Here is a 25876-nt window from a genome sequence, read left to right on the forward strand (position 1 = left end):
CAAGTGGTCATTCCAATCATTATGGTCACTGGCCTTTTATTATATAGGATAATAAAAGCCTAATATGCTAAGTGTCCGGTCGTCTCGTCATCCATTCAACCAATCAAAGCATAATATGCTAATGATAAACTAAGGCCGCTCAACCACTCGCTATGACGTGCACTGACCACCAGGGGGCAGATGCTCCAACTGGTAGGTTAGCTTGCTGCTGGGGTTCAGTCAACTGGGATTGAGCAAGGCAGGCTGGATATGCCCTGGAGCCCTCCCACGGTTCTTCCTGGGCTGGCCAACCTCCCACGTCCCTCCCCAGTCCTGATCATGCACCGGTGGGGTCCCTCGGCCTGTCATGTGCCCTCTCACAATACAGAACCCCTCCAGGGATGCTGGAGAGCCAGTTTCAGCCTGATCCCGCAGGCCAGGCCAAAGGACCCCACCGGTGCACGAATTCATGCACTGGGCCTCTAATATATGTATATAACTCCAGGCCAAATTGAACAAGTAGAAACTAACTTCTTAAATTTCAAAGTATCCAATACCATAATATAGCATACCATAATATAGCAGTAATAACATATTCACAAAGCCTACAACCAATTTTCTCATTCCATATATATAGTTATTAGCAACTCTTCTAAGCTGTGTGAACTCAAGGTCTAACCTAGATTTTAAAATATGCAAGTGGGGCCCTAGCTGGTTTGGCTCAGTGGATACAGCGTCGGTCTGCGGACTCAAGGGTCCTCGGTTTAATTCCGGTCAAGGGCATATGCCCAGGTTGCGGGCTCGATCCCCAGTAGGGGGCATGCAGAAGGCAGCCAATCAATGATTCCCTCTCATCACTGATGTTTCTATCTCTCTCTTCCTCTCCCTTCCCCTCTGAAATCAATAAAAATATATTTTAAAAAAATAAAATAATAAATTAAAATACGCAAGTGGGAGACACAAAGTTGAGCTCTCCAGATGCCCCATCAAGAGGAACTTGCTCAGCTGCAGTGACTGCAGTCAGCAAACAGCCTCCAGCTGTTCACCACATCAGGGTCCACCTCAGATGCAGATTTGCCTCATTCACGGTCATGCCATTCCCAGGCTGACTCTCACTCACTGATTGAAGCAAGTGCCTTGTGAAGGCCCAGCCATTTCGCCTAATGCAGGACAACCCTGCAAGGCATCATTAGCTCCAGAGCTCACTGCCAACAGGTTGGCAGAGGTTTGTCAGGCCTGCAATAAGTTCAACTTTTCTCTCTGACCATCCTATTGTCCTCTTTCTTTTTCCCAAGTGTCCATCTCTAATAAACATCATCCACTCCAAATTTTGTCTCAGCAACTGCTTCTGAAAAATCTAAACTATGATTTTCTAAATGCTTTTTATTTCTGAAAGTTAAACAAAAATCCTTCTCATGTTAAGAGACAAAATGTCTCCAAAATAACTGACAACTTCACAATAAAAAGACAACCTAGTTTTAAAAATGGACAAAAGATATGGAAACACATTTCACCAAAGAAGATATGCAAATGTGCAAAGAGATACGTTCAATATCATTAGTTGCTAGGAAAATGCAAATCAAAGATGTTATCGTACCCTACAGCATAGCTATAAACGTGAAAGACAGTAACAAGTGTCGGTGAGAATATGGAGAAACTGGAAGCCTCATACATCGTTAGTGGGAATGTAAACTGGTGCAGCCAGTTTAGAAAACAGTTTGGCAGCTCCACAAAATGTTATACATAGATTTACCATGTGATCCAGTAATTCCACGTCTAGGTACATATACCAGCGAAATGAAAACACATGTCCACACCAAAACTTATAAGCAAATGATCATAATTGCTAGAAAATAGAATGGTTTCTTTCTGAAGTGATGAATCCAGTAATCCTAGAGATACATTTGCATTGTAGTGTCCCTCTCTGTATTAAATGGCACTCTCTCACCATCTCTTCTTCTCTATAGCTATAATGCTAAAGGTCAAGGCACAATCTGAAAAGGGAGGAGGCTTGACCATCTCTCTCACTCTTCTCTTTTCCTTCCATGAAATAGTTATGATAAGCTGTTTCAGGCAGACTCACTTAAAGAACTTCTCTCTTCAAATGTCCCTACCATCCCTCTCACCAGAGCTAGGCTGGCAACTACCGAGGCTTGTTCTACCTCGACATTAGGGGCAAACACATTATTTCCTGGGTATACAAGGTGAACATTATATGTAAAGTTTTGAAAATCAAAGAGTTCAACTCTAACCTGTTCTAGTTCTTTGCATTGAACTAGAACAGGTTAGAATTCTAGTTCAGGGGTTCTGTGTCAATGGTAATTTGCCTCCCTGGCCTGTCATTACCACTTATATAGTACATCTTCCAATAAAAATCTGGTCAGAAGCACTGATTCATTTGGTCACAATTTAGTTAATTCCTTGGCCACATTCCATCTAATAGTACCCACTTTTACCCAATTTTTTATAAGGGTTGAAATATGCAATAATTGCTTTATTATTATTATTTTGATTATTTCAACTGATCCCACACATTGTACTTATTAGTTCAAAGTGAGAAACTTACCATTTACTATAGAAAAAAAAAATGAAGAAAAACTTGGGCGTATAATCAAGCAATTTACTCTTAAGCCCAGAAAGTTATACTAGTAACACCAGCAATAAAGTTTAATGGCAAAGTTAAGCTTTATGAAGACCACAGTATATTGCACATAAGTCATTTAAGCTCCACTCATATCCGATGTTTACTGACAGTGCACTCATTGTTTACTTAAGGGGAAAATCTCTGTGGAGCCTGACTTTACCTAAATATGTTAACAACTGAAAATGTTATTTAAGTGCCTTCAGAAAGAATTTCTTTTTGGTTTCTAGAATTTCCCAATTCTTCATGAAAAGATAGTGCTTTATAGAATTTCATGTTTGTACCATATTTCAACAATATCCACATCCTGGGAATAACAGGAGATGAACTCAGAAAGATTTGAGGAGGCTCTGTATTGCTGTGATAGTGCAATTATCTGATGTTAAAATGAGAGAATTAGGAATCTGAAACTTCAAGCAAACTGTTTAAGCTACCATATTAGTTACAGTGGTTATTTACTTTATTCAGAAAACAATACACACAATTCATACCTTACCTAAATTAACAAAAGATTTGAGACAGCAAAATCTCTTATTTCAAAAGCAAAGAGCTCTGAACCCTCCTGGCCCACAAAATAGTTTTTCACCATAGAAGACAACCATCACTTAGCCAAACGATTAATTACATGAAATTAACTCTGTGGCACTGCAACTGTCAGCACAAGGACACTTTGTGAAACATTAAGCCATTTATGTTACTAGATCTGTGCTTAAACACACTACGCCAAATAGCTCTCATTACTACTGTCTACATAAGCACACGGTGGTAGATTCCCTTCCTATGGCCATGAGTCAAGTATTTTACAACTAGACTTCACTTCAAACATTAAAGTCCCCAGAGAGACCCATCTGTTGAAAATAAACTCAGAAAGTAGTACATTACAAAATATTAAAATTTTTACAAATTAAATTAGCATAAAGGGAAAAAAAAAACACATAATAACGTCCATATCTGCAGGAAAAGTATTTGATAAAAAATGATACTCAACTTTGATACTCATTTTTGGAAAAGAAGTCATAGCTAACTAGGAATAAAAAGGAAAATCCTTAACATGATAGAGGATTAAAAAAAAAAAAATACAGTAAAACAACTCTTCTTGGTAATTTATTAAAAAGATTCTCTTTAAAATCAGGTACGATAAAAATGCCCATCGTTATCACTTTACTATTACCACTTCTAGTCAAAGTTGTTTTGGAGGTTAAAGCCAGTATAAGATACGGAAAAATAAATTAAAATGTATAAAAATTGAAAATAGGAGAACAAAGTTATTATTTGCAGATGATATGTCTATCTAAAACAATATTAACAACAAAACAAGAAAAATGAACAAACAAGATTTTCTAGAATCAAAGAAAAGTCTCTAACTACATTATTAGGAATAAAAAGAGAATTTAGTGTATTTATAATGAAGCGTTTTATAAATACCAACAACTATAAATCATAAAACAGGTTTTTAAAAGGACAATTTATAATAACAAAAAATAAAATTTACATAGTAAGAATAAGTCTAACAAAAAGATAAGTTAAACCTATAAGCAGAATATGATAAAATGTTACTCAAAGACATTAAAGATGCATAAATACATAAAGAGATATACCACATTCATGGATAGAAACATTCAATACTGTGAATATACCAATTTCCTCTAGTTGATAAAATGGAGTCAATGCAATTCCACTCAAACCCAACTTTTTTTTTTTCCACAAAAACTTGAAAAGCTATTTAAGAAAATGCTATGGAAGAAGAATGGCCAAGAATAGCTAAGACACTCCTAAAGAAAAATAATATGATAGGAAGACTTGCCAATAATTAAGACACTACGTCATTAGTATTGGAATAAACAAACTGATCAATAGAATAGAATGAAACTCCAAAACAAATCTACATAACAGATTAATATGACACAGACAACACTGACATATCACTGGGGGAAAAAAAAAGGACTTTTCAATTACTGGGACAACTGCTTAACTACATAGGAAAAAAATTAAATACCTACTAGTACCTCTCTCCATTATACTGACATTACATGGTGATAGCAGTGGATGGATTAAGGGCAAAAATGTGAAAATCACAACTTTTTAGGAGAAAATGTAGGAGACTACTGTTTTAATGTTGGGGCAGGGAATACAACTATAATGAGATATTACTTTACACTCACCAGACTAGACAAGATTAAAGAGCCTGACAATGCTAAAAATTAAGAAGAATGGAGTAGAATGGAGATTCTGATTCACATTGCTCATCAAAATATAAATTAGTACAACCACTTTGGAAAAATTGGCATGAGATCTCCAAGTTAAACATTTTTATAATCTTCAACCCAACAATCTCACATCTTGGTCCACTACCCGGTCTTGTACATATACATCTGGAGACAGATATGAAAATGTTCACATCATCAACAAGGCAGTTTATTTATTATTTATAGTTGCATAACAGGTTACCTCAAAATATATTTGCCAAAAACAATAAACATTTATAACCTCTCAGTTTCTGCGTATTAGAAATCTGGAAGCAGCTAAGTAGAGAGGTTCTGGCTCAGGTTCATGAGATTGTAGTCAAGAGATATTGGCAAGATCTACAATCATCTGAAGGCTTGATTGTAGCTACAGATGGCTCATTCATACAGATGAATTATTGGTAATATTGTTGCTAGAAGCCTCAGTACCTCCCACAGTGGTTTCTTCAAAGGTCTGCTTGAGTATCACCATGATATGGCTTCTGGCTTTCTCCAGATAGATAGAACCAGGAAAGCCACCAAAGTTTCATCATCACTTTCTCAATATTCTACTGACACAGAGAGCAACCCTACTCAATGTGGGAGGGGGTCTACATAAAGGCATAATATTAAGAAGCACAGATCATTGGGGGCCATCTTAGTATCTGGCTATTAAACCTAGAAGAGGTTGGTTTCTAAGTGTAGAAGGGTATATATATATACTATATTATATTAATAGAGATGAAAAGTAATAGCTGTGAAAAGGAATGAACCAGAACTGCACTAAAAAACATGGATGAGCCCTAACTGGTTTGGCTCAGTGGATGGAGCACTGGCCTGCGGACTGAAGGGTCCCAGGTTCAATTTTGGTTAAGGGCATGTACCTTGGTTTTGGGCACATCCCCAGTAGGGAGTATGCAGGAGGCAGCTGATCGATGTTTCTCTCTCATCGATGTCTCTAACTCTCTATACCTCTCCCTTCCTGTATGTAAAAAATCAATTTAAAAAAAAAAATGGATGAATTTTCCCAAAACAATACTGAATAAATAACCAAGTCTCAGAAGACAAAATAAAGTATAATACCACTTATATAGGGTTCAAAAACAAACTAAACTAAAACAATTTATTAGTATCACAATTTAGGTGATGAAATTATAAGAAAAATCAAGAGGGGAAAAAATTTCAGAACAGTGGTTACCTTTGGAAAGGTAGGAAGGCCATGAGATGGGGAGAAACACACAGGTCATTGCAAGTTATTGATAGTGTTTTGAGTCTTGGATGAAGTGGTGAATTTAGTTGTTTATTATATAACTACAGGCCCGGTGCACAAAAATTTGTGCCCTCGGGGGGGGGGGGGGGGTCCCTCAGCCCAGCCTGTGCCCTCTCGCAGTCTGGGACCCCTCGGGAGATAACGACCTGCTGGCTTAGGCCTGCTCCCGGGTGGCAGAGGGCAGGCCCAATCCCTAGGTGCAGGCCCTGGTCGGGCTCAGAGCAGGGCCGATTGGGGAGTTGGGGCGCCGCCCCGTCATGCACAGAGCAGGGCAGATTGAGAGGTTGTGATGCCACCCTCAGTCACGCTCAGGGTAGGGCCGATTGGGGGGTTGGGGCACTGTCCACTGTCACACTCAAGGCAGGGTCGATGGGGAGGTTGTGGCGCCACCCCCTGTCATGCACAGAGCAGGGCCAATCAGGGGGTTGGGGCGCTGCCCCCGTCACGCACAGAGCAGGGCCAATCAGGGGGTTGGGGCGCTGCCCCCGTCACACACAGAGTAGGGCCGAACAGGGGGTTGGGGCGCCGCCACTCTCACACTCAGGGCAGGGCCGATGGGGAGGTTATGGCTCTACCCCATCACACACAAAGCAGGGCCCGTGGGGGGGGGGGGGATTGTTGGGGAGCTCCCCCCTATCAGGCACAGAGCAGGGCTGCTCAGGGGGTTGGGGCCCCGCCCCGTCACACACAGAGCCGCAGGGCGATCAGGGGGTTTGGGCGCTGCCCCCTGTCACGCTGATCCCGGTGCCGGGAGGCATATTACCCTTTTACTATATAGGGTAGAGGCCTGGTGCATGGGTGGGCCCGGCTGGTTTTCCCTGAAGGGTGTCCTGGATCAGGGTGGGGGTCCCGACTGGGGTGCCTGGCCAGTCTGGGTGAGAGGCTGAGGGCTGTTTTCAGGCTGGGGGTGACTGAAGTTCCCAACCGCTCCTTTTTTCCTTTTCTTTTTTTTTATTCTGGGCCAGCTTTACCTTGAGGCTTGGCTCCAGCTCTTAGGCCTCCGCACGGCTGAAAGTAGGTTTCTGGCCTTTGCTTACAATGTTGCGAATCCACTGGCTGAAGTCCAGCGGTATTTGTTACAATGTTTCTTAAACTGCCGGCTCAGAGGCCTGCAGCCGCAGGCGGGGAACGTTGGTTTCCTCCAACGATCCTCAGTCACTGAGGCAAGCAAGCCTCATGTTAGTTTCAAGCTGCCTGGCTGCCGGCCGCCATCTTGGCTGACAGTTAATTTGCATATCTCGCTGATTAGCCAATGAAAAGGGTAGCGGTCGTACGCCAATTACCATGTTTCTCTTTTATTAGTGTAGACTAGAGGCCCAGTGCATGAAATTCGTGCACAGGTAGGGTCCCTAGCAGCTGCCAGCTGCTGGCCAGGGCCTTCATTTCGCACTGACCCCTGCCCTTCTCTGCCATTCATTTCACATTGCCCTCTGCCCTTCTCTGCCGCACCTACCTTGCCCTTCTCTGCCGCTCCTACCCTGCCCTTCTCTGCCACTCCTACCCTGCCCTTCTCTGCCACTCCTACCCTGCCCTTCTCTGCCACTCCTACCCCACCCTTCTCTGCCACTCCTACCCCACGCGTCTCTGCCGCTTCTATCCTGCCTGTCTCCACTACTTTGGCTCCATTGCTTGGCTTCCTTCTACGGTGTCTTCAGTCTTCGCTCTCAGCTGGTATATCAGTGATGGCAAACCTATGACACCCATGTCAGAGGTGACACGCGAACTCATTTTTTTGGTTAATTTTTCTTTGTTAAATGGCATTTAAATATATAAAATAAATATCAAAAATATAAATCTTTGTTTTACTATGGTTGCAAATATCAAAAAATTTCTATATGTGACACAGCACCAGAGCTAAGTTAGGGTTTTTCAAAATGCTGACACACCGAGCTCAAAAGGTTCGCCATCACTGTGGTATATGCAAATTAGCCACCATCTTTGTTGGCGGTTAATTTGCATATTGCTCTGATTAGCCAAAGGTGGGTGAAGTGAAGGTACAGTCAATCAGCATCTTGGTCTATTATTAGATAGGGCTAGAGGCCCGGTGCACAAAAATTTGTGCACTCGGGGGGGAGGCAGGGTCCCTCAGCCCGGCCTGTGCCCTCTCGCAATCTGGGACCCCTCAGGAGATAACGAGCTGCAGGCTTAGGCTCACTCCCAGGTGGCAGAGGGCAGGCCCAATCCCTAGGTGCAGCCCCTGGTCAGGCTCAGAGCAGGGCCGATTAGAGAGTTGGGGCGCCGCCCCCTGTCATGCACAGAGCAGAGCGGATCGGGAGGTTGCGATGCCACCCTCAGTCACGCTCAGTGTAGGGCCGATTGGGGGGTTGGGGCACCACCCCCTGTCACATTCAAGGCAGGGTCGATGGGGAGGTTGCGGCACCACCCCCCGTCACGCACAGAGCAGGGTCGATCAGGGGGTTGGGGAGCTCCCTCCTGTCACGCACAGAGCAGGGCCCATCAGGGGGTTGGGGAGTTACCCCCTGTCACGCAGAGCAGGGCCGATCAGGGGGTTGAGGAGCTCCCCCCGTCACTCACAGAGTAGGGCCAATAGGGGAATTGGAACACCGCCCCCTGTTACACACAGAGCAGGGCGGATCAGGGGGTTGGGGCACCGCACCCTGTCACACTCAGGGCAGGGCCGATGGGGATGTTAAGGCTCTGCCCCGTCACACACAGAGCAGGGCCCGAGAGGGGGGTAGGGGGGTTGGGTGCCGCACCCTGTCACACACAGAGCAGGGCCGATCAGGGGGTTGGGGCACCACACCCTGTCACACACAGAGCCGCAGGGCGATCAGGGGTTGGGAGCTCCCCCCTCTCAGACACAGACCAGGGCTGATCAAGGGGTTGGGGCGCCTTCCCATGTCACAAACAGAGCAGGGCGGATAGGGAGGTTGTGGCCCCGCCCCCTGTCACACACAGAGTGGCAGGGCAATCAGGGGGTTTGGGTGCTGCCCCCTGTCACGCTGATCCCGGTGCCGGGAGGCCTCGCGGCTCCGCTGATCCCGGTGCTGGGAGGCATATTACCCTTTTACTATATAGGATAGAGGCCTGGTGCATGGGTGGGGGCCGGCTGGTTTGCCCTGTAGGGTATCCTGGATCAGAGTGGGGGTCCCCAACGGGGTGCCTGGCCAGCCTGGATGAGGGGATGATGGCTGTTTGCAGCTGGTCACACACCCTTCAGGGTGGGGGTCCCCACTGGGGTGCCTGGCCAGTCTGGGTGAGGGGCTGAGGGCTGTTTTCAGGCTGGCGGGTGACTGAAGCTCCCAACCGCTCCTTTTTTTCTTTTTTTTTTATTCTGGGCCAGCTTTAGCTCTGAGGCTTGGCTCCAGCTCTGAGGCCTCGGCTGTTGAAAGCAGGTATCTGGTTTGTTTGGGTTCTATAATCAAAACACTGTTTCAACTCCAGCTCTGAGATCCCGGCTGGCTGACAGCAGGTTTCTGGGATTTTGTTTAGCTTCTATATTTGTAACAATGTTTCTTAAACTGCAAGCTCAGACGCCGGCAGTGGCAGGCGAGGAATGTTGGCTTCCTCCATCACTGAAGCAAGCGTCATGTTCGCTTCAAGCTGCCTGGCTGCCGGCCGCCATCTTGGCTGGCAGTTAATTTGCATATCGCCCTGATTAGCCAATGGGAAGCGTAGTGGAGGTACAGCTAATTACCATGTTTCTCTTTTATTAGATAGGATATGGTTTATAACTTGCATAGAATGGTGACTTTTGAACTGGTATATAATGCATATACAATCACACACAGGCTCTGGTTGCATAACATCTTTTTTTATCAACAATATTTTCTTAAATAATAAAGAAAACATTAAAAGAAAAAGAATATTATAACAATGTTTAGTATCACTGCTTTTTATAATTTTGGGGGGGGCTTTTTTCTCCAAACATAATGTTGAGAGTCCAGTTCCAGCTATTTAGTCAGAAATTTTGGGTGCTGATGATAAATAAGCCCTAGTGGAGGAAGAAAGTATAAAGGGGGAAAAAAAAAAAAGGCAGGGGGTGAGGGAGTAAGAGATCAACCGAAGGACTTGTATGCATGCATATGAGCATAACCAATGGACACAGATGCAGGGGAGAGTAAGTGCTGGGGGTGGGCAGCAGGGAGAGGTCAATGGGGGAGAAAAAGGAGTCTTATGTAATACTTTAAACAATAAAGAATTTAAATTTAACAAAGAAATTAAAGAAGTAAAGTAAACTAATAAAATACATCAGTTTTTATGTGAGCAAAATATTTCTGTAAATATTTTTTTTAAAGAATTAATGTTGAGTATATTTCAGAACAATTATATATCAGTAAAATATGGTATTGCTAAAACTCAATTGATTCCTTGCCTGTTTTGAAATGGAACTATTATTTTGAAAAAAAAAATTATTTCCTCAAAATCTTTTGTACCAGCTATTACAAAAGACAAACTGTAAATGTTTTTTAAAACTGGTATTAAAAAAAAAAATAATGCGCCCTAACCGGTTTGGCTCAGTGGATAGAGCGTCGGCCTACGGACTCAAGGGTCCCAGGTTCGATTCCAGTCTAGGGCATATACCTTGGTTGTGGGCACATACCCAGTAGGGAGTGTGCAGGAGGCAGCTGATCGATGTTTCTCTCTCATCGATGTTTCTAACTCTCTATCCCTCTCCCGTTCTCTCGGTAAAAAATCAATAAACTATATTAAAAAAAATAATAATAATGCAAAAATCCTAAACAAAATACTACCAAATCAAATACTACAGTACATCAGAAAAATAATATATCATGATTAAGTGGGGTTCATTCCAGGGGCACAAGGATGGTTCAACATACACAAATCAATCAATGTAATACACCATATTAACAAAAGAAAGGATAAAAATCATATGATCATATCAATAGATGCAGAAAAAGCATCTGATATAACATCCATTTATGATTAAAACACTCAATAAAATAGGAATAGAAAAGTACCTCAACATAATAAAGGCCATGCCATCTATATAATAAAAGCATAAGCGACCTTTACAATGGAACAACCAGAACGACCAGTCATTATGATGCGCACTGATCACCAGGGGGCAGATGCTCAACACAGGGAGCTGCGTTGAGCATCTGCCCCCTGGTGGTCAGTGCGCTCCTAGAGTGGGAGCGCTGCTCAGTCAGAAGCTGAGCTCACGGCTGGCAAGCTCAGCGACGGGAACCTCTCCTGCCTCTGCGACAGTGCTAAGGAGCAGCGAGCCGAGAGGTAAGGAGCCAGCAGGCGGGCGGTAAGGAGCAAGGTGTCCCGGACTGCGAGAGGGCACAGGCGGGGCTGAAGGACACTGCCCCCCCGCCCCGCTCCCGCCCCCGCCTCCTCCTCGAGTGCACCAATTTTGTGCACCGGGCCTCTAGTATATAATAAACCCACAGCCAATATTATACTCAATGGCAAAAAACTGAAAGCTTTTTCTCTAAAATTAGGAACAAGTTAAGGATGCCCACTCTCACCACTCTTGCTCAACATATTTGCAAAGACATATGCACCCCTGTGTTCATTTGAGGCAACATGGATGAACCTTGAGAATATCATCCTAAGTGAAATAAGTCAGTCAGAAAAAGCTCAGAACCATATGATTTCACTCATATGTGGGATATAAAACTGAAACTCATGGACTCTTAGCATATTAGGCTTTTATTATATAGGATATTTTAAAATACAACTACATACTTCTGAAAGTGTCAACTATCATTTATGTTTTTGTTCTTTGCTTCATACACTGCCGTTATTAAATATAACAAGTAAAATCTGCCTTTGAAGATATACAAGCAATTAAAATTTTTAAACGTTGGCATAACGAGCAGTTATAAGCAACTCGAAAATGACAGACAAGACCTTAGAATTCAATTCAGAAAATTCTACCCCCTTGGTTACTAGAGTATGAGCTCATCTAGTCACAAAAGAATATTTCCCACAGAGGATTATCTGCCAGTCTTTCAACATAACACAAAAATGGGAAAAAAATAACTTTCCTTGTTTTCCCAAAATAAGGTGAAAAAAGAAAATGCTGTAACAGCAGCCACTGGAGGGAGGACTTGTTGTTAAAATGAGAATAAAAAAAGCATAAAACATTTTATCTGGTGCTTTGTCTGAGCATAACATTTTGTTAAACTCATTTCTATTTGTTTAAATGACAAATGCTGAAAATACTGCTTTTTCTGCGTGTGTTAAACTTCCTTTTACTGAAAAACAGATGTTGATTCAACCATCCTTTATTGGTATACAAATTAGCAGTGAGAAAATGATAAAGCTGCCTGGACTAACATAGAATTAGCACCAATGCTTAGTCTAAATGTGTATACTTAAAGGCCTATGCTTTATTTTAAATAAATCTGTAGTTTGTTCATTTGAAATATTATCCACAAGTTTTGCCAAAAGACCTCAGGCACTACTTAATCCCTAAGTAACTACCTGAAATCTGACCATACATAAATTGGTGGAGCTTCTATAAACTTGTGGCATTGCTGGTAATGTGCTTGATGGGTTTTATTTAGTTTTTAATGACACTGTACTACAACCTCATGAGAGATCCTAAACCAGAACCACTCAGCTAAGCTGTTCCAAAATTTCTAACCCTAAGCGACTGTGTAAGATAATAAATATCTTTCATTTTAAGCTGCTAAGTTTTGGGGTACTTTGTTACACAGCAATAGACAATATATCTTTAAATCTGCAGTGAACTAGTGAGCATCACTTAAGCTCCCAGACTCATTCATTCTCATCATTATGGAAGTGTTTACTGATTTTCCAATTCAGCAATAATTTACTTTTTATGTGCAGAAGGAGCTTCCTTTGGATTTACCAAAACAGAAGTGCTTTCTTTTACTGTCTTTGGATTTAAAAAATAGTAGAAAATTACCTTCCATAACTCAATATTTTCAGTATTAAGGGTTGATCTCACTGAAAGACTTTGTTCATTGAGAGAGAGAAAAACAGACTGTACTTTTTAATTAGTACAGTCAAAAATACAAACACATGTTTGTTTGGATTAAAATAATTATACATTTTTTATTGAGAAAAATATTCAGAATAAACTAGTTTGAAATGGCTTGTTTTAAAATGATAAAACTGAAATGTCTACTTTCTTAAAAGTACTGTAGTATTCCTAATGCATATAAAATTTTCACCATCATAATCACTCACACGTTTTCAAAATAATGGAATATTATCTATGAGCAATAATGGTCTAATCACAATTACCTGTCAAATACATTAGCAAGCTGACTTATCATATTAGTCACCTAGAAAAATGTAAGAAAAGACCCTAAAAAAACCAGGATAAACATAAAAAAAATGCTTGATGCTGGAAGAAAGAAGTACAAAATGATCTCTAATAAACAACTTTGCTGGATCCGAAAACCAAACCTATAGACATCCTCTTTACAGTTCAGTAAAGACGCAACCTACAGAAAAGACCCTACCACCACCTTGACAACAGTGTAGGGAAGTCACCAGGGCACAATGAGACTTTAAAAATGTAATTTACAGCACAGACAAGGTAGATTCATAGAGGGTGTCTACACTGAATGCCATATACCCCAATCACTATATGTATCGGGAAAAATAAATATAATAGATGCAGTACAGCCACAGAAAGTAAAAAACAAACAGTATCCATGTTAAAGTTATATAATGCAAGAATAAAAAATAGAAACATCTATAGGCACCAGAAAGTTCATAGTAAATGCAAGCAGTTAGGCCCAGCTTAGACTGAATGAGTGTGAAGCAACAACTGGAAAACACGTGGCACACTTCAGAGGAATTGCTCTTTGCCTCACTGCTGCCACATAGATAGAAGGTCTAGAGTGCCGGAAGTTCATGTTTTTCAGGAAGAACCAAAAACCTAGATTTTCACACAAATTTTTACATAGTTGGAAACTAATTTTAAAACATTAAAGATTGTTCAAGTCCATTTAGCCTGGGGGGAGGGGGATCCCCCAATTTGCAAACTCTACTCTGTGCAGTATTATAGGGGACATAATTGTGTAGTATTCTCCTATACAGTTCAGCAACATCCAAGACAAAAAGAGATACACCAGTAATAAAAATAAGCCTGCAATGATTCCAGAATCTACACTAATAAAAGAGAAACATACAAATTGGTGTCACTCCGCTACACCCACCAGCCAATCAGAGCGACTATGCAAAGTAACCCAACAAAGATGGCCGTTAATTTGCATACACAGGCGCAGACTGAAGACTGAAGACTGAAGACTGAAGCCAAGCCTCGCTGCAGGTGCAGCAGAGAAGCCAAGCCTCGATGCGACCAGAGGGGAAAAGCCAAGCCTCGAGGCTTGACTTCTCCACTGCGGCCAGACCAAAGGCCTGGGTCCCGGGTGCCGGAGGAAAACTGGTGCCAGCACCCAGGGGAAGGAAGGCCTATTGCGCGAATCTTCGTGCAATGGGCTTCTAGTAATTATAATAATTCCTCAGGAAGTGGAATCAGGTCAAAAGTACTTTCCAAAACCAAGCCTACATGATTACTCCCATTTTTGTAATTGGCACAGGTTAATAAAAATTTTAAATATGGTAATATTTGCCCTGGCTGGTTGGCTCAGTTGGTTGGAGCATCATCCCATATACCAAAAGGTTGTGGATTCAACCCCCAGTCAGAAGGCAACACAGGGGAAGCAACCGAATGATCTTTCTCTCTCACATCAATGTTTCTCTTTCTCTCTCTCTTTCCCCTTCCTCTCTCTCTCTCTCTCTAAAAGAAAAATAATAATAATCAATAACACCAAATCCTCACATGAGGATATTTCCCTCTGCTCTCAGGTCTTTACCATCTATGTTTATATCCATGTGCCTGAAAGTTCATCACTGACAACTCATGATATATCTCCATATGTACATTTGGGTAATATGGTTACTGACATATCATTACTATGTAATACTAATTCTAATGTCAATGCTCGTAATTATATTCCTTGCAAACATATAACTCCAATTCTTGTTTTTGTGTTATTTTGCTCTACTCTACAGATTTTTTACATCTTATTGGTAAACTTCTAGTGTTATACCATTTCAATACCCATAAGTAAAAACTCAATGCTTATAATTCAAATATTATATTTAGTTCCTCTAAACTTGGAAGGTCCTACCTAGATTCCAACCTAGATTTATTTACTGAAAAATAGCCTACCAAAATCCTTCCATCATATCTAGGAAATAGTAGATACACACATAATTTGTGGATGAATACATATCTATTAATTTTATTTGTTCTTTAAATTCTCCTTTGCCATTTTTTTCAAATATATTTTTATTGATTTCAAAGAGAGGAAGAAAGAGGCAGAGAGAGATTGAAACATCAATGAGAATCAACAATCAGCTGTCTCCTGCATGCCTCCCCAATGAAGATCGAGCCCACAACATAGACACATGCCCTGATCGGGAATCGAACCTCGACCTCCAGTTCATAGGTCGATGCTTAACCACTGAGCCATGCAGGCTGGGCAAATTCTCCTTTGTTTTTTATATCTAACTAGTGGCCAGTACACGGATTCATGCACATTGAAAGGAAATTAATTAGAATATTTATTGCTGAGTAGTATCCAGTTGTATAGATGTATCATAGTTTGTTTATCACTCACCAGCTGAAGGACATATGTGTTGTTTCTAGTTTTTGTTGATTATGAAAAAAGCCATTATAAACAGTCATGTGTAGGTTTTTAAGTGAACATAAATTGTCCATTCACTTGGGTAAATACCTCAGAGTGAACTTGTTCAGTTGTATGGTAAATGTATGTTTAAGATGATAGAAACTGCCAAACTTTTCAATAGTGACTGAACCATTTTGCTTTCCCAATTTCATTCTCATTTTGCATTTTATTAAGCTGTAAGATACAGGCTCTTTATCAGATGGATGGACAGTTGGTCACAGATTCAGAATGTCAACAAAAACAAATTCTCAAAAAAAACAAAAAAACAAAAAAAAACAAATTCTCAATCGACAATGACAGCTCGAAACACACACGTGTGATTGGCGCCAGTGAGAGCTTTATATGTATCACACACGCGCAAGTCAACGTTTATTTTTAAATTGCCAGTGTGCATCATATATACCGGCCAGTCGGTCGGCCAGATGTACGATCGATCACTTAGACTTTTATATATATAGATTGAAACCACTCTATTCACTCTCCAAGTCTTAGGAATACCTAAATTGTAGCAGGTTAAGTTCCTAATAAACTCTGGGTAAATCCATTTTTTAATGTTATAAAAGACTTTTTTTTAATTGCCCAAGAGGTTTTTCCTTGTACAAAAACACCATTACTTTGCAAGTCATACAAAAATACAGTATTAAAAAAAAAAAAAAATCCCAGCTGGTGTGGGTCAGGCAATGGTTGAGCATCGACCCGTAAACAAGGAGGTCAAAGTTCGATTCCCATGTCAGGGCAAATGCACAGTTTTGTGTTCGATCCTCAGTGGAGGGGCATGCAGGAGGCAGCTGATCAGTGATTCTCTCTCATCATTGATGATTCTGTCTCTCCTCTCTCTTCCTCTCTGTAATCAATAAAAATATATTTTTTTAAAAAGACTGCTCCCAGTATAATAACCAGTAGCAGCTTATAAAACACAAGCTATCCAGGTGAGACATCAGTAACCTACTTCCCACCAGTTCTCCTAAGACAGTCCCAGAAAAATAATCTTTAAACGAAATCTGCAACAAATCTTGTTAGAAGGTAAATTTCTTCAATTAAACTATTTCAAACTATAGAAAAAAATTAAATTGGATCTTTTTCAAGCATAACACAATGTATTATTTCCTATCATCTTTCATTCCATTTTCCTTCTTTCTTTTCTTCTACTTTCATGCACTTTCTTTTTTTCCTCAGTCACTTTGGATGGTATAGAAACCAAAATTCTTCACTAATTTCTTCTTTCTGACCACTTTCTTCTTCCAAGTTTTTGAACAATCTCAGATTGTTCAAACTGGGTCTATGGGAAACTAAGTTCAAACTCTAAACATTCCTCTACTAGAGCACAAGCAATCCAATCAATGATTAAGAAAAAAAGATCAGCCATTAGTCTGCTCAGGCTGTCATAACAAGATACCAGAAACTAGAAGGATTAAACAGAAATTTATTTTCTCAGAGTTCTGGAAGCTGTAAATCCCAGGGCAATATCGAGCAGGGCTGGTTCATGGTGAGAACTCTACCTATTCCTGGCTTTAGACAGCCATCTTATTGCTATGTCCTCACTGGGTGGAGAAAGCAATCCAGGGAGCTCTCTGGTGTCTCTTCTTATGAGGACACATACTAACAGATCACGGTTCCACACTATGACTTCACTTAACCTTACATATTGTCCTTGGGATTTGGGCTTCAACATATGCATTTGGATGGCAGTGGGGAGTAAAATTCAGTCCACAGCAATTAGAAAGAAATGTATCAGAGGATTTTATCATGTACAGAGACATCTATGTGATAATATTCTTGATACTTTCCCAAATACCCTCTAACCTTAGAAAATAGGTTACTTCAACATCATGAGCTCATTTGGCTCTGCTTTAAAATTCTAAGGCCATTTTTGTCCTTAATCAGAGAAAGGAAGGAGCAGAGAAAGGAGATGTGGAAGTTCGTGGACAACTACAGAGTTAGAGGGCACAGTCCACACAAGAGACTACCCCCACTTCTAACACCAATTGCAAGTTCAGAGGCTTCCTAAAGTCCCCTAAGGTTCCAAAATCCCCTAGAATTATTATCAGATAATAAATTATTACTTTATTATTAAAGAATCAATGAACTCACTGAAAACTGTTATACTCATGGTTATGGTTTATTACAGGGAAAGGATAACGATTTACTCTGGGGAAGAGAAGCACATAGGACAGAGCTCAGGAGAGCACCAAACATGGAGTTTCTGATGTCCTCTCCCTGTAGACTCACGGACATGCTACTCTGCCCATATCTACCAGTATGTCTGACAATGTACATGGAGTATTACTGCCAACCAGAAAAGCTAACGGGAGACATGGTGTTCAGAGTTTTAGTGGGGCTCCATGGAGGCATGATTGGCTATATGGTTGATCTACGTTTCCAGGTCCACTGATACCATGTGACCCAAAGCCCCCACCCTAAGTCATGTAGTTAGTATTTCTGGCATAGGCAGTCTCCATCCTAAGACTGCAGGAGAATGACTCATCCCACCCTAAATCACACAGTTGTACAACGTGACCCAAGACCCCCAGGCAAACAAAGATACTAGAGTTTACCAGCCAAGAGGCTGAGGACAAAGGCCAGACCTCTTTTTGAGCAAGGGTAAATTCTTTACTACATAAGAGACAAGAAAAAACAACCAGGATTTTCTAATGCCTTAGAAGGCAAGTCTCTACTCCTCAGCAAACTATACAAGCCTTCTCTCCTCTTGAGTCCCGCACCTTCAGTGATTTGGCTTCTATCTCTTCCTTCCATCTCTCATGACAACAAACTTTCTTCCTCTAGTAATTGCAAATTCCTTTTTGTTTTAACAAACATCAGACTGCTGAGAGGTATTTCTTTGTGTGTGTGTGTGCGCGCGCGTGCGCACCATTCCTGGAAGTGCTGTAGGCAGTTAGACAGACACAGCAGAACAAGACCACAGGTCAGGTACAGAAGGTCACCAGGGTGAAAAGCCCCAGGTGCCTAACAACGGACAATCAACTGTAGGGCTGGACCTAACTCCCAGGGTGACTCTTCCTCCTCTAGCATATCACTGGTCATGCAGTTTGGACTCCATAACCTTTCCTCCCTAGAAATAACATCTATGTCTCAGTTGTATTTCAGCTCCAGGCCCAGAGAAGCAACAAACCAACCACTGCTGACGTCAGGACCAGCTGCATTGAATAAAGCTCTGGTGCCGGCCAATCAATCAATGGAGACCACAACCCTGAAAGGACACACCTGGAAAACTGCTGAATATTCTATGAAGATCTTTCCCTGGGACCTTCCCTAAAATCTCACCCTTAAAACCCTTAGGACGAAGGTCCCAGTGCACTCTCCCTCTAGGGAGCATGCCCCTGTCTTTCCCTTCCTTCTCCCTCTCCCCCAAGCACTTTATCATTAGCTTCCCCACTCCCTAGCTCTAAGGGCCCTTCCTTTATCTCTATAACTTGTTTCCTAAGCCCATTTCCTCTAGGAATTACTTTTTCTACCTCTGTAATTTACCCAATAAATTTTCTCTTACAGTTGGGTCTTGTTCTGAATTCTTTACTAGCCAGAACCCAAGTACTGAGGTCACTGAAACAAGGTTTGGTCGGACCCCTCTGGTCAGACACCTGGTCGATGTGTGGAGTGGATGAAACAAGCTCCTACCATCTCCTAACACCAAAAATCCATTTAATATACTGTCTTCGGATAGAGGGTGTATCTAATATTAAACTGGTAAGAATAGATACTACACTTGATCTTAGCCAAAAGGCTGAGGAGCAATAACTAACTGATCCTTAAGTTCTCAATTTAAGCATTATTTTCTCGAGAAAGCCTTTATATAACCCCAAGCAAGACATTGTGACTCTCCCAACATACTTCTATCATAATACAAAATGTTTTGTTAAAGTCTTACCTTTATAGCAGACATGCCAACCAGCATGCAAGATCTCAAGTGTGTCTTATGATTAGGTATCCATCTTTTACTGATTCTAGTTAACTGAGACCCTAACTAACTCTTGCTCTGTTTTCCTTCCCTCATACTTCAGTTTAGAGCTTGGGCCTTTGCCTGTTTATCCCCCCTCCTCCCTACCTCTTTTGAGACCAGAGTCCTATCCCTGTTGAGCTAATCCCTACTGACAGACTATCTTTCTTTGCCACCTGAACTTGCCCAATGTTCTTCACTGATCCTTCCGGACCCACCCCCCAACCAATTCCTGGATATGACCACGTAAGATAAGTACTCCAACTACATCAGAGGGGGTTAAGTCAAATGGATCAAGATGATTAATTTCCAAAATTCTAGAGTAAGAACCAGAATCATTTATATAGTATAGACAAAAACAATGATATGCAGAAGACTAGGGTAATTCAAATCAAATGAGCATCTCACCCATCAATTAATCAAATTTTTCACATTTTTTAAATGCCCCACCTTGAAATATAATCTTGCTCACAATGTTAGTTTGTTCCATGTTCTAAACAAGGCACAGAAAACTAAGCTATGCTTTGTACATTAAAAGGGTATCACTCACACTCCTTCATTACCTCGATATTAATTCTGAATTGTTTTTTAAATACTAGTAGAGGTAGTATATCTGTTGAACCACATATAGTATCTTTCCAGCTGCTTTCTTATATCAAATCATATATGAAAGCAGCACAGCACTGCTGTCTGTAACCTTGTTTGACTTAGCTGTGAAATTTTGAGCAAGTCAGTCATCTGACACCTCATCTGTAGCAAATTAATCAATTTTAATTTGCAAAAGAATGATAAGCAAAATTATGGTTCAATTTTTCATTCATTAAATTCAAGCACAATAATCAATTTAAATGAGCTTCATAGCTAAAATAGCCCAAGAATGTTTAATAGACGATGATAGTATACAAAACATTCAATTATTAAAAAAAAAAAAAAGATGTGTCACCTTTAACTAATGGGCCATTAGCCATTAAAAAATCCCTTTCTTTCTTAAACAGATAATCTAAAATGTTTTTTCAAAATGCTGGACAATGTTGAATTACGTTACTCATTGAATTACTCAATTAAGACTCATTATTTTAGGGATAGAAATTATGTGACACCTGGTCTGAAAAACTTATAGTGGGACTATACAGACTGCACACCTCCCAAAAACTGACTGTTGAACCAAATGGACTGATGTACATTACTCGATGTACAATCGGTCTTACTGAATTACTCAAGGTCAAGTGACTGACTTCAGAACCACAGGCTGAGATGTAGCTGGGATTTTCACTCCCTCACCCTATCCCACAATCCATTACAATCTGTGGAGCCACATTACTTTCTGTCACTGTGTTGCTGGGTCCTCTCACCTTTACTGTCAGTTCTGCTGCTTACCATCCATTACTATTACTTATCTCTGGCTCTCTCCATCAGCCACATCCAAATGCTATACTGCTATCCAACATTTCTTTTCTCTGTTTCTTCATCATTTTTGTCTCTTCTGTTTCCTGCTCTTCTCAGCTACTAGACAAAAGAGAGCTACTTCACAGGCACAGTAAGCCAATCAATACACTCCTTTCCTTCTAATGAAAAAGAAAAAAATCAAATTATGTCAGAACAATCTCTGACTTTTCTGAAGCATTTCCATCACAATCTGATACTCAAAGGTTCATTCATTTTTACAAAAGATGTGGTAGTTTCTTTTATTTCTAAGTTTGAAGTTACTGCAGATACCTTTTCTAGACACTGAAGCTTTTACATGATAGTATTTTAGGGTTAAAAAAAAGCAACAAAAGAGCAACAGAAGACATAGTGGCTGCTTTTTTAACTCTTAAAAGATTTATCAAAAAAAAATCTCCAAGAATTTCTATGAAAATCAGATCTTAAAACAAATAGATAGTACTCCAAATGGATGAAAATAGATAGATATATATATATATATATATCCCCCAAAGCATATAAAAAGATCCTTAACATCACCAATCATTAGGAAAATGCAAATCAAGAGCACAGGAGATACAACTTCATACCCATTAGGCTGGTTATTACCAAAAAACAGAAATTCTATTTGGAGAGGATGTGAAGTGTTGTTGAGAAGGGGAGAAATGGAAACCTCTGTGTTTTGCTGGAGGAAATATATAATAATCTAGCCACTGTGGATAATAGTATGGCAATTCCTAAAGAATTAAACATAGAAGTACCATATGATCGAGTAATTCCACTTCTGGGAATATACCTAAAATAAATGAAAGTAGATTGGCACAGCCATGATCACAGCAGCATCATTCATAGTAACCAAAGGTGTGAGCAACACAAGTAACCACAAACAAATGAAGGGATAAACAAAATGTGGAATATACATACAATGGAATATTATTCAGCCTAAGGATATTTTAACGCATACTACAACATGGATAAACCTCAAAGGCACTGTGCTAAGTAAAATAACTCAGTTACAAAAGGGCAAATCTTGTATGATTCCACATATATGAGGCACCTAGAGTACAGACAAAATTCGCAGAAACAAAAGTAGATTGGGGATTGCTAGGGTTGAGGGAAGGGCGGCAATGGGAGTTAATGTTTAAAGGGTACCGATTTTTAGTTGAGGAAGATGAAAAGTTCTGAAGATGGATGATAATGATGGTTGTATATCAGTGTGAATGTACTTAATGCCATTGAAATATACAGTCAAAAATAGTTACAATAGCAAAAGTTATGTATACTTTACCACAATAAAAAAAATGAATAAAGTTGAAATAGAGCAGGGAAGTACTTGCTACTTAGTTACCCATGGCTATTATGCAAACCCAATCTGACTTTAAAACAGCACAAGTTATGTACAATGAGTAAATGGTTCTTGACTTTGTTGGTGCTGTTGGAAACATCTCTACATAACTAAGAATGTCAGATTCTCCTCATCGAGGTCAGCTTGGGAAAGCTGAGAAAAATAGGCTGTCCATAAATAAGATTGCTCATGCACACACCAAACCACTAAATAAATATTTGTTCACAAGATTTTTGCACCTTAATGCCTCCATTCCTACATCCTTGCTACTCCAAGATAGACCAAACGTTCTCTTGCCTCCAAGCCTTCTGTTAGCCTAAAACAGTGGTCGGCAAACCGCAGCTCGCGAGCCACGTGTGGCTCTTTGGTCCCTTGAGTGTGTCTCTTCCACAAAATACCACGTGCGGGCACGCACTTGCGATTGAAACTTCGTGGCCCATGCGCAGAAGTCGGTTTTCGGAAAGGAGATAGAAGAAACAAGTATATAAGATGAGTGTGGATGGGACAGTTGGAAGGGGTCAACCTCAGCGAACGTACCTCAATCAGATTGAGGGCGTTTTTAGCAAAGGCCAGCTTAGGAGTACTCTAATTAAGTTAATAACAATGTACCTACCTATATAGTTTAAGTTTAAAAAATTTGGCTCTCAAAAGAAATTTCAATGGTTGTACTGTTGATATTTGGCTCTGTTGACTAATGAGTTCGCCGACCACTGGCCTAAAACAACTGTCCCCCACTCACTTCATTTAGATCTCTTCTCAAATAAATGTCCCCTTATCAGAGAGGCTGAGTTTGATCACCCTATCTAAAATATTCTCTCTCCCCTTACCGAGCTTTGTTTTTCTTCATAGCTCTTATCACTACTTGAGATATATATGCTTGTTAATTTTCTTTCTTCATCCACTACAGTAAAACCTCAATATAACGAAAGGACTAATTTGGGTGAGAGGGTGTCTGTTAAAGCCAAAAGTCCCTTATGTAATAAAGTAGTTTTTCCGAATGCATGTAATAAAAAATTGACCAACTAATTTACCTGTTTTTACTTATGTAGACACATTTGTGTGATTAAAATTAAGTAATGTATGAAAAGTTTAATTTCACAGAAAAGTTTTCTATATGTATTACTGTTATTTTAAATTTATACTGAATAGGTCTAGTAAATGCTTGCATTCACCAGTCACTGGGAGTAAACAAATACACTCGGTTGGGGTGTGGCTTAGCCCACGTGTTAAAACTGATTTAGGAAATCACACCACAGGACAACAGAACCAATTACTACACAGGATGCAGTGTGATCACGTGGTAATCATTTGCCAAATATTGTTTACGAGAGGTGATTATTAGATTTAACTATGTAGTCTATAGTTGTAGACATGTAATAGTTATTTGTCTGTGAAATTACTACAGTGTTTTTTTCCAACATATGGCCTATTCTGTTAAATTTGTTAAAAATAACGGTGATTAATAACAACAACAAAAAATAACCTATTACTTTCATTATAAGCAAATCTTGGCTAAAATCACTTTGAAATTAACAGCGTGTTAATTTTCACATAGGACATACGGAAATTTTGTCCGTTAAATCGAGGTCCACAAAATGGAGGATTTACTGTACAAAGTAACTTCAGAAGCATAAGGACTTTATTGGCCAGGACGGTATTCCCAGCACCTGGACCACTGCCTGGCACATTGAAGGTAGCCGATACATAGCTGTTAAATGAGTAGATGGATGTTCACAGCTTCGCAGGGCACATTCCCTCTTGGCCTCGGCACCATCTACCAGCCTTGCAGCAGCCACTGCCTCGGCGCCATCCAGAGCATCCATCCCTCTTCAGGCTTCACTGGTGAAGTGGTAGGAACACCTAGTCTCCCAGTCAGAAGCCGGGTACCAGCAGTGACAGTACCATCTTCATTAAGCTCTTCACACAGTGCTCTCTGACTCAGCTTCTAAGTACGCTAAATGAATACAGTACATCTAGCCCTCATAATGCTGGGTAAAGGACAAAAAATAAAGAATGTAGCTCTAACCCTGCTTTTAAGACAAAATGATACTGATGTACTGCACAGCAAACATCACATTGCACGTATTGTGATAAAAGTTACAAGGAACTTGGTAGTCTGAAAAACCACAAAATTTTCCCTTTACAAGTTTTCAGAGTATCGGAGTAAATGGACAAAATGCAACAAAGTAGGCTGTCAATAAATATAGTCAAAAAATTAGGTACCGAGTGACTTGGCCCAACAGACACACACTCTGGAGCACTAGCACGGACTGCTTCCTAAATACACCTAACGTTATGTCCAAGCCGGAAGTGTTCAGCTAAGTGAAATTCAGCCCCGTTCAATGTCCCACCAGCGTCCACGCGTGTGGCAACTTTGGAGAACATTTTATAACCGCGCTTCAACCTTCTGTCTGCGATACGTGACTCTCGGTAAAGTTTTGGCAGTTGATAATTCCTGTAGAAAAAAAATAATCTTGAACCAGAGAACCTCGGTATCTCCCCATCTGAGGAAGCCTGGGAGTACAGGTTACGCCCGGGGCTCCCAGCACCCCGCGTCCGGGTGTAAGGAGAGTCACTGAGGAACACACGGGCCCTGCCTGCCCCGCCAGGGAGGCGGGAGCTGCCCGTCAGCGCGCCAGGCCCTAGGACGGAGGTGTCCGCACAAAACGCGCCGCGCCGCTAGGGAACCTCCGGCCCGGGGCCAGCACCCCGCACCCGGGAAGGACCGAGCCAGCCCCCGACTCTGACGCCGGCCCTGGCCTGCCCGGGGCTCGCGTCCCCGCAGACGGAGGTCCTACCTGAGCTCTGCCCGCGGCTGCGGGGCTGCGGGGGGAGGCGGGAGGAGGCGTGGCCTTCCAGCGCGCCCCGGCGAACTCCCTCGTGCGGTCCGAGTGACTTTCTCTCTCGGGATCCGCGCCCCGAACAAGTTCAAGTTGCACTTCCGGGGTCCGCGAGAGGCTGGAGAGTCATCACGCACGCGACCGCGCCAAATCCGGAAATGGGCGGGGCGTGGTCGCCGGCCCGGTTCCTGTGGCGCTGGGTGGGCTGGGAGCGGGGCCTGGGGCGGCGCGAGCGGTCACGCTCCTCACCTGGCGGCTGTGCTCGCCCCGCGCTCACCTTTCCGAAGGGCGGGACGCCACTCCCTGGAGCCACCCCGGAGCCCGGTTCTTCCCGCGGCGTTTGAGTAACAATTCCTGAGTGTGCCTGCACTACTGCCCTCCGTGCCGCTGTGGTGTAGCCCCCTTTAGCGATCCATTCACCTCCGGAAGAGACCGGAGGTGATAGAGAAGATGAATGCACCTCTCAATTACCATTCAGATAAAGCTGGAAGTTAAGGGCGGGTGCCCCGAGCCTGCCCTTTTCCCTGTTTGCTG

At 41.5% G+C, this 25876-nt stretch overlaps 1 protein-coding gene and 1 pseudogene across 13 annotated transcripts in view; both read right to left on the reverse strand.

Annotated features, from left to right (window-relative positions):
• Positions 1–25499, reverse strand: part of FAM172A (family with sequence similarity 172 member A) — a 382386-nt gene extending 356887 nt beyond the window's left edge. For 3 of the 13 annotated variants that reach the window (XM_036309830.1, XM_036309823.1, XM_036309828.1), the window contains exon 1: positions 25301–25488. The gene's annotated coding sequence lies outside the window, so the exon portion shown is untranslated. Of the gene's footprint in view, positions 1–25300 lie in introns of all 13 variants that reach the window. The other 10 variants (XM_036309832.1, XM_036309831.1, XM_036309835.1 and 7 more) reach the window with 8 other exon arrangements.
• Positions 19369–19534, reverse strand: LOC118657249 (annotated as a pseudogene).
• Positions 25500–25876: the final 377 nt, after the last annotated feature.

This window comes from Myotis myotis, unplaced genomic scaffold (genome assembly GCF_014108235.1).
Source record: "Myotis myotis isolate mMyoMyo1 unplaced genomic scaffold, mMyoMyo1.p scaffold_m19_p_5, whole genome shotgun sequence".
Lineage (NCBI taxonomy): Eukaryota > Metazoa > Chordata > Mammalia > Chiroptera > Vespertilionidae > Myotis > Myotis myotis.